We start from the raw sequence: 12,500 nt of genomic DNA, 5'->3' as shown, positions 1-12,500 counted from the left end.
AATAACTGACTTTTGGGACATCTGTATGTTTGAATGCATATGGTTTCCAGATCCGTAACAATATATACTGTCACTGATGATTCACCAATGAGTGATGAAACCGGTCCAGTAGCTGAGGGGGTGTGTAGCATTTTAATTCCAATGTGTGAACATCCTTATAGTTGTGAAGGAACTCTGGATAGGGTTGGAAACACCATCGCGCTTACCTTGTGCAGGTCTTCTTGGGTTGCTTTACGCAGCTTCTTTGGCTGGAGGAGGGTGGGAGGTGTCAATTATTTATATAATCCTAGCCACCTTGGTTTAGTTGATTGGGGGAGAGCTGATTGGCTATTCCCTCCATTCACAGGTGAGAGGTGTGGCTGGGTCTTTCTATATGTATGTATGTATGTGTATATATGTATATATATATATATATATATATATATATATATATATATATATATATATATATATATATATATATAATTTTAAGTTGGCATTTCTTGGACTATTGTGCGTCTCTCGTTTGGAAAACTCGTGTTCATTGTGAAAGCTAGTCTCGCTCTGCATAGGCGGAGAGGTGGACCAATGGATGAAATCAAAAGAACGTTGATTGAGGTATGCTAACCACCGTGAGAAGCAAGGAGAAACTGACGGTTTGGGCGTCAGAGCAAAAGAGCAGACCAAAAGTTAACGTTCTTTCGCTCTGACGAAGGGAAGGAATTCCCACGGCCAATCATCGTTTGTACAACTGTTAGATCGCCTCATGTTTATAAATGTTCATCTAAATACGAACATTTGCATGAACACAATTATTGCTATAAAACGCCCAGAGCAGGCTCTTTTGGAAGAGTAGACCATGTGGACTGATGGTGATGCTTCACCACATAACCTCATGTGCCCTTTTTATTACCGCAGGTAATGTTTGAACCGTGATGCTCCATACACTTTACAGTGTATATGGTTTTACCTCTTTCACCTTTCCGAGTTCTTCGAAATTATCATATATTCTTTATGAGCAAATAAACTCGCAGCCTCGCTGATAGAGTTATTAAGGGGATGGCGGGGGAGGAGGGAGAGGAGGAGGGGAAGGATAGAGGTTGGAAGGGAGGGAGGACGGAAAGGAGGTGGAGCACGAGAGAGGACGGAGAGGAGGTAAAGAGGGATCGGGGTGAGAGAGAGAGAGGGAGAGAGATCAGGGTGGGGGGAGGGGTGGGAGAGAGGGAGAAGGGTGGGAGAGAGGGAGAGGGGAGGGAGAGAGAGGAAGAGGGGTGGGAGAGAGAGGGAGAGGGGTGGGAGGAGGAGGGAGAGGGGAGGGGAAAGAGGGGGTTAGGGGAGGGAGAGAGGTGGAAGAAAGGGAGAGAGTGGAGGTGGGAAGAGAGGGGAGGTGGGAGAGAGAGGGGAGGTGGGAGAGAGAGGGGAGGTGGGAGAGAGAGGGGAGGTGGGAGAGAGAGGGAGGTGGGAGAGAGAGGGAAGGTGGGGGAGAGGGGAGGGGAAGATGGGGATAGGGGTGGGAGAGAGACAGAGAGGGAGAGGGGTGAAATAGGGAAAGGGGTTAGAGAGGGAGAGGGGAGAGATATGGGAGGGGGGAGAGAAATGGGAGGGGAGAGTGAGAAGGGGGAGAAAGGGGAGGGGAGCGTGAGGAGGGGAGTAGGTGGGGGGATTACATTCGATGTGATGTCCGGTTTAACGGCACACACATTAATGAATCACCCTGCTTGTGAAACACTGGGATGACAGTTTATAGTTGGGTCGGCATTAAAACCCAGGCTAGACAGCGAAGAGCGAGCGTGCGTACCTCTCCGTTATCCTGCCATGATGTTAACGAAACGTTTTCTTTTTTTAAATTTGTATTTATCTATGCTGATGTGACGGGTTGTATAATGAAAGAAGATCGTCAAATATGTCCAAATTAGACAACACTTTTTTTAGCAGTCAGAACTGCTGCTAAGTTCAGTTCTGGAGCGTAAATTTTAATTTGGCTTAGTTTGAGAAATTCTCAAGGCTATAGCGTGTGCCGGAATGAAATAAAGCCACGAATGCTGGCGTCTCCGGGTGTTTATAAGCTTTGCAATGTATCCAGTGATTCGTAGTTATGATGAACAGGCATTCGATAATATAAGTGAGGAAAGGGAGAAAAAAAACTTTATCGTTAAGAAATTGTTGCGGCCTGTTCCAAATCAAGGCATGGTTGAACAGGCCCCCCAAAAAATGGCGAATTAAGACCCCAGTGAGGAAACCGAGGTGGCCGAGCATGCCCCTTATAAAGGAAATAATTAAATAAGGTCCTTAATTATCTTCAAAATGGCCGTTTTATTTGACCTAAGCACCCAATTTTCATTCGTGCCATCGTTTGGAGTTCCCTTTGTGTGCATACAAAATTTCAGGCTGTGAGGTTTCATGGTTTTGGAGTTATGGAGGAGACACACATACACACTGACATTTATTATTATAGATTTGTCTTCTCCATCACTTCAATGGCATTCTGAATTTTGTCTTGTGCAGTGCAAAGTCGAGGCTCATGGAGGAAGTAAATCCGATATTTACATTCATTGTGCAATTTGCATGTGCAGTATGTTGCCGTGGTTTTCCTTCCAAACGGTTTTGATGAATCCAAGATGGCGGCCGAAAGGTGTGCTCAATGAGACCAAATTGTTCTGTGACATCACCTGCGCAATGTTTTTTTTTTCCTTCCTCACTCTAGCAGTATAAAACATTATAATGATGCAGTCATAAGCTTAAAAGTTTGTTTCAGCGATTTCTAACAGGTTTATGAGATTCAGCCAATAGTTTTATAAATTCATGAAATATAAAGTTGAAAACTTTGGTAATTGTAATGTTAACACGAATATAATACGTTCAATTTCCAGTCTACCTCTTATTACATTGTTCGATTCAATGTGCTCAAAATTGGATTAACAATCTAAGCAAGCTTTCAGAGTAAGCGCCGGGTATTAATCATCAAAAACAAGTCCGAACGGAAGTTTCCTTCGCCGTTCCAAACGTGATAATACGATGTGTCATTTAATATGAGGATTCACGGATAAATCCTTTTGATGGCACTCCCCAGGTCTTTCCAGGAAGAGTGCGAAGTTGGGGCAGGTATTTGGCATTTATTGTGCGTCCCGGCGATAACCCGCCAACCTTTCGTCGAACGACACCGGGATCATCCACCATCTAATGCGAGCATGACAACACACCTGGCTTAACGTCTATCCGAGGAACTGCGTACTCGTTGATGCAACAACCTGCCTGCAAAGCACCATTCCAACAGCTTATAGTCGGGCCGGAATCAAACCAGACGAGACACATAAAAGGTAAGTTCCCGATCTCTCGGCAATACCTGTTGGATAGACTATTAGTCATGAAGCGAGAATGAGGAATTTCCAGTTTAATTTATGACAAATTCTTAAGGAATACAGAACTCCATTTGTTTGCAAAGACGCGAAGTAAAAAAATTAATTACTATGTACTACTGCTACTTACTACTTTTTTTTAGCGGTTGCAATAACCACCTCCTTGCGGAGTCAATCCACGTCTTTCACGAACCAGCTGGCCAGGCCTGACGTTGAACTGAAGTTGGTTGTGATTTCTAATTTGTTCAGGGAGCCAGCGATAACTCGCCGACTCTTCATCAAAGATACCGAGGGATGACCAGCGCTGGCAGATGGGTCCTCTGGCTTAACGTCCTTCTGAGGGATGGCAGTGCACACATTGATGTAATGTCGTGCATGTGAAACACCAGGATGACGGTTTATAGCTGGTTTGGGATTCGAACCAAGCTTTTACTTGTTAGACAGCTTTTACCAATTCGTTAGACAGCTCAAAGGAGAGTGTGTATACCTTGAAGTTATCTTTTACTCCCTGCTACGTCATGCTGACAGAGATAGCTACGTTTCCTTGAACAAAAATAACCCTTGTAACACTTATAATATGCACTATGTTATTCCTATGCAACACGTGTACACAGCTTGGTCATTGTTCTGAAGCCGGTCCCAATCATCTTCTCCCTGTTTTAAAATGTTTTGGTCTGTTCATATATATATATATATATATATATATATATATATATATATATATATATATATATATATATATATATATATATATATATATATATATATATATATATATATATATATATATATATATATATATACTGTAAGTATATATATATATATATATATATATATATATATATATATATATATATATATATATATACATAGATTAAAAAAAAACATATTTATTTGTTTATTTTTTGATGTACCACCATCTGTGCAGAGCATCAGTGCAGCTGCAGCAGTTTCTTGGCAAAGGTAAACCTGAGCGGTTTGCCATTGTTTTCCCAGATATATATATATATATATATATATATATATATATATATATATATATATATATATATATATATATATATATATATATATACATCACTAATAATGATGAACGTGTCCTTTATTGATATAGAACAGGGTAAAGGAATTAGTACGTATCCAGGGGCAATGAAAAACAAAATTACATGAGGGGCGGGGGGAGGGTGGTGGGAGAGAGCGAGTTATGCATACGATGGGACTGACAAGCTCGTGTGCAAGGAAGTTGTTTTGAAATTACAATTATTAAATTATTACACAGGGTTAGATCCAGGAATTTTAAGTGGATTCCTTATTGGAAAAAAAATTGACGATCTCGAGCGTAGTGAGGCATTCACCAATAGGCTGGGGTCCAGGGGCCGCATAGGTCCCTCGAAGCATTGGGATCCTGGATGCTCTCAGAAGCATTCAAGCTCATTTCTGGCTGTATCAACATCTAATCCGATACCTGCACATCATGAATGTTTAACTTCTTTTTTTTTCAAACTTTCACCAAAATCAGGTTGACCTGGCTTGTGATCAACATCAGAAATCTGAACAGATTTGTTTTCATTGCTCTCCGTTACATCTAATTTTACACCTGCTATTGGAAATACACCATGATGTGTGATTAAAACCTCTGTCGTAACTTGTTCAACTTGATATTTTTCAACTCTCAGTCCACATGGGCCATCAGTTAGTTACTTAAATATCCGAGAAACTGACTTTAAGAAAAGTGAGTCCTTAAGCGGATGGAAACTTCCTGATTGGTTCAAATTTCTTTCAACCGAAGAAAACAATTTGTCACATGGCCCTTTCACTACAACATATCACAGTCCATCTGACCAGACATGAAGAAGATTGATAAATCTGTCAGTTCATAGTCTGATGATCTACAGTGTACATGGAACACAACTGTGATTGCTTTACATATTTTCCTGAAATATGTTTCCTGATCTCGTCATCGTTGTTTCCACCACGAACGGCAGTGGTGATGGGGTCTGTGGTGGATTCGCTATGAGTATTACGTAGAGCAAACAGGACATCCACTTCGTGCCATCCACATTCTTCGTCTCTAAGTTTTTTTTTCAAATGCCCCACCACCGCTCCGCATCCCCTTTTACAGCCGCTACCTATCCTTGATCTTCCTGACGGACCTTTTTTCCCTCCATTTCTACATGGCAACCTTACTCTCCAGGCAGAAGCACTTTCTTGCAGAAGCACTGCCATAGTATATACATCTTGGAGAAGAACGACTACCATGCTCCAAGAGACCAAGCTTGTCATCCTTTCCACAGAGATTGCATTTGATTGGGTGTAAAGTTGTCTCCTTTCCTGGAAGTTATGTCCAATGCAAATTTTGAGTTATAGTGCCTTAATTTACAGATAATTGCCAGACTTTTGACTTTGTAAAGATTTATATTTGATTAAAAATTTTTTTTTTTTTTTGAAAAAGCATATTCATTTAATTGTATACCTGAGTCCATTTCACAGATGCTTCGAGGCCCTTGATTTAATCTAGTTATATAACAGTGGAAATGGTGATGAGGTAGGTGAGTGTTTGAGTTCATCAGAGCACCTCCTTGTTAATTACCCCATGCGAACGAAGTGGGTTAAGCAATTGGTTCACTTTGTCTATCTGTGTGTCTATCTACAGACGTCAGTCTATGATCGAGCAACTACTTGATTTCAATTGAATGTTATATTTTGAACACTGTCGGACCCTAATCGCAACATGAACCTGCAGTTTAGTAGGACTTTGACTCTGAATTTAGCAAATTGTACGGAATCTCATCCCGGCCGTGCATGTGCACAGAGGCGTAAGATAATTTGTTTTAGTCTGTCTGCCTGTGTGGAAGTCAAACAAAATGAAAAATCATTCCAAACAGAAAACTTACTGTTTTTAATTACGTTATAAAGGCTGCAAACAACAGACGCAAGAACTAATGTTGCGTGTTAAATAAGGTTGTGTAAAAGATGATGCATCAACGGCAGTAAACTTCCAAAAAAAGTTTTTGTTTTTTTAAGTCTTTAAAACCTTTATTTTATTTCAGTTGAATTATAAACTTGAACACTGTAAAACACAAATCATCTTCTTGGCACTTAAAAAAAAACCTTCCATTTAGCAATACGTACTGTACTTGGAAAAATATTTACACCATCTCATGCCCTGAGGGCAGAATAACTGTGAGAGTCAGCATTCAGCCAAATATGGCAGCACCTAGGCCTAGCACTGTTTGTTTAGTGCAAGACACAACGCAAGAGTTTAAATGACCCTTTCCATGTCCTTTTTCTCGAGAGTCCGCGGGGTAAGGTGTTCGATGAACTCTCTAGTTTCTCATGCATTCCGTGGATCCGTAATGTAATTGTAACACTTTCATGATTTAATATAGAGTGGGTGCCTATCATGTTGTGAGAGGTAAATTTTGTAACTTTAATGCTACATGCGTTTAAAGTGACGTCAGTTATTGTATAGTCTTTCCTTTATGTTTGTTATATCAAGCAAACCTGATGGGGCTATAATGATGGGTTTTATGGACAGCACACTCTCCTCTGAGTTGTCCAGACTGAGTTCGAAACTCGACTCTGCTGTAAACTGCCACTTTGGTGTTTAACATGCAGCGCGATCTATCAATGGATGGATGTTAAGCCGGAGGGCCCATCCACTGTGAGTACTGGTCGACTTTAAAGATCCCACAATGTCTTCTAAGAGTAGGCGAGTCAACACCGGCACCCTGAAGCAAATTGCAAATTAGTGCCACGAGTCACTGGGGCACTGCATCAGTAGCATAGCCGTGCCTCGGTAAGTTAATTTCAACTCGCAGGCCGAATTTAATCCCAGTCCAATATTAATTCGCCAACAAAAAGCAGTCCAAACACTTCCATTATTTGCGCAGATGTCTCTGTCAAGCCAAATCCGGGGGAAGATAATGAATCAAAGAAATCATTTTGGTTTTGCAGTGCCTGCTGGAAGAGGTAGGGACTGCATTATGGAGCATGCCACCCTTCGACAGTTCAGCCAACTCTGTTTAGTAATAATGTAATTATGAAAGGGTGGCGGTCCAACAATATCTTTCACAAAAGTATTAATCTACATTTTCATTAAGTTGTACCTTTTGCTCTGACGTCAGACTTGGATTCCAACCAAATCAGTCACCGAAGTATTATTAACCAGCACCTGCAATAAATAATTTGAGTGATTCAAAAGAGAAAATACTATATTGGACTTCTTTTAACGGCCCCAATTAGTCCAACATTCTTGTGTATGGGGTTGGCCAGGGAATGTTGTTGGTTCGAGTCTTTCACGATCTGGCTGGCCAGGAATGACGTTGGACTGAATGTGGTTTGTGCAGGAATTTGTGATTTGTTCATGACGTCGATGATAGCTCGCCTGCACAGTGGGATCGATGGAAAACACCGTGGGATGTTTTACGGCCACCAAGTATATAATCATAGTAGATGGGACTCCCGGCTTAATGTCCTTGCGAGAGACGGCACACTTTGTGATGTAATGCACCGCTTATAAATCATCAATTGGACAGTTTGTAGTCAGTTTTGGAATCGAACCCAGACAGACAGCACTACCTCTTAATATACCATCCTGTTCGACAAAAAAAGCAAAAGTATATGAGTAAGTCTTGTTATATACTTTGATAAGTCTTGCATATTAAAAAAAAACACACACAGTGGCCGATGGTTAGCATTCAGCAAACACCTAACGCCCTTTTTGGTCTACACGAGTCTGTACAAAGGCTTTTGGGATTGAGTGAATGCTCAAACCCACCCTTCGGTAACACAATCGGGTATTATCGTCAAATGTTCCGACCACTGAACGACCTCACCCTGTTGCTCCACACAATTGTGGTAGGAAGGGTGTACGAGGAATAGAACACCCGAGTTTACTTTCAACCGCCTTTTCCTTCTCAAGGACACGAGTCATGGTGGAGCTGCAGCATGGAGGCCACAAAGCAAGCTACAATGTTATCTTGCCAAGATCACAAACAACCAAGTAATCCAATGGACATATTCATCATAACACACGTCGCACCTGGTTTCGTACTTGCACATCTTTCCATTGGCTTCATCCATGGTCTCGAGATCCAATGGGACACATTTGAGTTCTCCCAACCCAGGTCTTGGCACTCGGGACCCTGAAGCTCATGTTTCTCCCAGAAATCAACGCAATCTACCAAAAAAGGCTCTTTCTATCTCCCCTTTATGTATAAGGTGGATTCCTTGACCCACTCAAAATGCCCTTGCTATAGGATTCAAATCTGTGGAATGTAAAAAACCCGCTGCAGCAATTCCTGACACGTTCAGTGCTGGTACATCCAGAATTGGTTGGAGTAGCGAGGATGGGACACTGCACTTCCAGGTCATGTCTCAACCTTATTTCCTCTAGTCGAGTGAATAGCAATATAGATCGTCAATGTCGGTGTACTTTGTGGTTAATATGGCAGTATAAGATTGTAGAATCATCGGGTTGTGAGTTATCCCTGTGATATTGTGGCACTGTGATTGTGATTGTGACAGTATGGAAGTGTTAATTTAATGGTGATGCAGTATAAGATCGTTGTAATGTAGTTGCGGTTATGGCAGTAACTTTGAATGTGGTTATCACAATGGAATTATAGTGACATGGTTGGTCTTGCAGAAAATATTCTTGAACCATCACTTGGAACGTGTCGTGTTTAAATGAAAATTCAGTGAAGCTGTTATGCTTGAAACCATTATCTTTTATCAACCGACAAAGAAGATAATCAGCCCAGAGAAGAAATAGTCAATCTCGAGAAAAAATAATGTTGAGAAAAAATAATCAAGCTTCAAAACAAGACTATCAACCAAGAGAATAAATAATTATATGAATTCAAACAAGAGGAAGGTTTCAGCTCGGTAGAGCTCAGATAACGCTCTGGATTTGACCAAGTGAAGAACGCAGACAGCACAAGTGACCAGTTATCCACATGGTCTGTGAATGAATGAATGAATAAACCAAAGCAGTAAATCGCGCACTATCGGTTAAACAGACAAGGGGAGAGGTTACAGTGAGAACTAGTGGAACAAACACACGATGTTACGTCATATTTAGCACTTGGTGTGAACACATGTAGCGATGAAGAAACATCTACAAGTGTCAGCGTCCCAATGATTCTTTCATAAAGGCAGTGTACAGCGGTCATGCGGGATGAGGCAAAAGCTTAAAACCAACAAGCTGTCTCAGACAGAAGTTTCGGCTTCATAAAAAAAAAAAAAAAATAAACACTCTCAAAACTTTACATAATCTCGGCTACAATGACCCCTGATTGACCTTCAAAAACGAACACTGACGATTTCGGCAAACTAATATAGATCGAATGGTCTCCGCATTCGCTCGCATAGTCCGGAGGACCGTTCTTATGCCCTGACTTCCAGGGGCTCGAAGAGATACATAAAGTAAATGAGGTGACACAGTAGGACGAATGCGCATGTGAAGAGGAAATCAAGAGGAGGAAAGTTGAATAAATGTAATTGTGGGATTTATTAAACCTCGGGGAGTGAAGAAGTTTAAGGAGGCAAGAGCGCAAAGCCTTTAAAACCTTTCCCCGGTCACGACGCAAACTTTTTTGATTCTACGTAACGAGGTGCACACAGGCTCGTCGCGGCGTTTTAGGATTATTATTGATGGGTGGGTGGGGGGGCGGAGGGGCTGGTAACCGCCGATGTGACAGCAAAGTGCTTGCGGGGTCGCGGTGTGCGTGATGAGAAGTGGGGGTGGAGGGATGTAGGGGTCGCGTCCGGGTGGGAATGGGACGAGGGTTTGAAGTGGTTAATGGAGGGTGCTGCTCTGCGGCTGGGAAAAGGCCACCAGAGGTTGTGGTGAAACCATCTCACGGACCGACCCTCACCTCTTTGTTGGTTCACAGGCTGGAAGGGAGGGGAGATCGACTCGAAGATGCTGTTGGAAGCCATTGTGGGAGCTGCCTACACGGAGGGCTCGAGAAAGTGCGAAGTTCGAACTTGTCTCTGTCTTTGTCTGTGGATGTACTACGTTTGCTCTCCCGTCTATCTGTGTCCCGCACCGCCAGCCCACGTCCAGAAAAACCCAGGCGAGGATTTAAAGAACCCCCAAAACTCCCCCCCCCTCCTGAAAACAGCTGAGTTGAAGTTACTGATGCAAAGCGAACGGAGTCTTGTCTGTAGTGGGACGAGTTAAGGGTTTTGCTAAGAGCGCGCTCTTTTGCTCCTTTAAACGTCCATTAATTTCCCCTGACTCCAGGCTCACCCCGACTCCCTCCCCACCCCCAACTCGAGGCTCACTCTTCGCTCATTCCCTTGCTTAGTCCCCTTGCCATCCCAGCCAGACCAACGATCCGCAAGAAACTTTCGCTCCTGAATATCCGCTCGTAAGCCAAGGAGCACTGCGTCATGAGCGCGCGCTCGCTCCTCCTTCGCTCCGCAGGAAGGTCCGAAATCATCATAATCATAGTTGTCGCACGTGTTTTACAGAGATGTAGTCAAAGCTGTTACATACATATAAGTCATTGCAATATTTTGCCATAAGTGGATTGTTCACAACTTGAGTAAAGTATCCAATTTTATGAATATTGAAGCAGTGCAACTGAACAATTTATTTTTGGTTAAAAAGCTCCAATGACCAACCTCTCTTACATGAACCCGAATGGCTACATATTGTTGTCGTGACCTCCTCAACCACACCCCTTTCATCCCCATGCCATACACGATGTTATAGGCAACTGCCCCTCCTGAAAACACCTGGAACCACAAAGTGAGTCTGTGAAACTGCTTCAAGGAAACTTTTGGAGAAAATTGAAAAACATTATTGTTTTTATGTCCACGAACTAATGCTCGCAGACAGGAAATCCAGCTTGATGTCCATCCGAAAGATCAGTGAAATCTGTGATGCAAAACCCCATGCACCAGTCTGACAGTTTTTAAAGAGGTCAGGAATCAAACCCAGATTAGACAACCAAAAGGTAATTGCATTACCTCTGTACCATCCTGTCAGATAGCAAAAGACACAAGTCGAGCTAAAAGGTAACCTTACCTGCACACAGTGGCCTATGGTTCGGAAACATCATGGGTAAAAAAATATTGACGTCTAAGTAAAGGCAGAAAGGATGGCCAGTGAAATATTCGTTTCGAATGACAACATGAGCAAGCGATGCTATAATGATTATCATGATTATGATTAAAGAACAATTTTTTGCCCTTTTTTGTATGGTGAGAAAATTGTCAACATGTTAGTACATCGAGGGTGTGATTGTTCAGGCATCAGAGTTTGTCCAAATACATATTTTAGGATTGTCGTACAAATGATACAACGTTGTAATGTCTCTCCAATTGTATGTCCTCATACAAAAAGAAAAAAAGTTTTGATGTAAGTAATTAATTTTAAGTGGATTTTATTAAAACATTTTCTTTCAATTTACAATTCCGCAAACTTGTAAAAACAATTCTAATTGTAGAATTTTTACGTATAATTAGTATTTTTCATTTATACAGAGGTCTCATAACATGTTTATGGTATGTCTTGAACTGTTCTATCTTGCTCGAACATAATGAACACTTTTCTTATACAAATATACACATATAAATACCAAGAACAAATCATGTCTCTCACCCGTAATTGTGGAGAACAACCAATCAGCTCTCACATAATCAATTACCTCAGGTGACTAGGATTTCAATAAATTAACCCTCTTGCCCTTCCAGCCAAAGAAAGCTGCAAAAAGCAAACAAGAAAAATGACAAATCTAATTTATTTGTTTACTTGTATATGTCTGAAACAGAAAAGAGCTCACCTTGTGGAGCTTTTATTGTCTGTTTTATGCAGCTTTCTTTGGCTGGAAGAGCATCAGGGTTAAACATATATATATATATATATATATATATATATATATATATATATATATATATATATATATATATATATATATATATACACACACACACACACACACACACACACACACACACACACACACACACACACACACACACACACACACACACACACACACACACACACACACACACACACACACACACACACACACAGTTCCCTCACGTCATGTTCCACTTCTGGTGACATTTACAATCACATTTCCTCAAAGATCCCGATCCTGCATTACTTTCCTGAAGTTCTGGTAGAAAAAGCTTGATTGAAGC

The 12,500-nt window shown here is 41.5% G+C and overlaps 1 protein-coding gene across 1 annotated transcript in view; it reads left to right on the top strand.

The window, feature by feature from the left end:
• LOC147034264 (uncharacterized) overlaps positions 1–12,006 on the top strand; it is a 198,603-nt gene extending 186,597 nt beyond the window's left edge. Inside the window, exons 4-5 of the transcript XR_015057746.1 lie at positions 3,050–3,296; positions 10,235–12,006. The gene's annotated coding sequence lies outside the window, so the exon portion shown is untranslated. The remainder of the gene's footprint in view (positions 1–3,049; positions 3,297–10,234) is intronic.
• The last annotated feature ends 494 nt before the right edge of the window (positions 12,007–12,500 follow it).

Source organism: Eptatretus burgeri, chromosome 1 (assembly GCF_056783735.1).
Source record: "Eptatretus burgeri isolate ZD-2024b chromosome 1, Ebu_testis_v1, whole genome shotgun sequence".
Lineage (NCBI taxonomy): Eukaryota > Metazoa > Chordata > Myxini > Myxiniformes > Myxinidae > Eptatretus > Eptatretus burgeri.
This window is presented reverse-complemented; position numbering and strand designations above follow the sequence as displayed.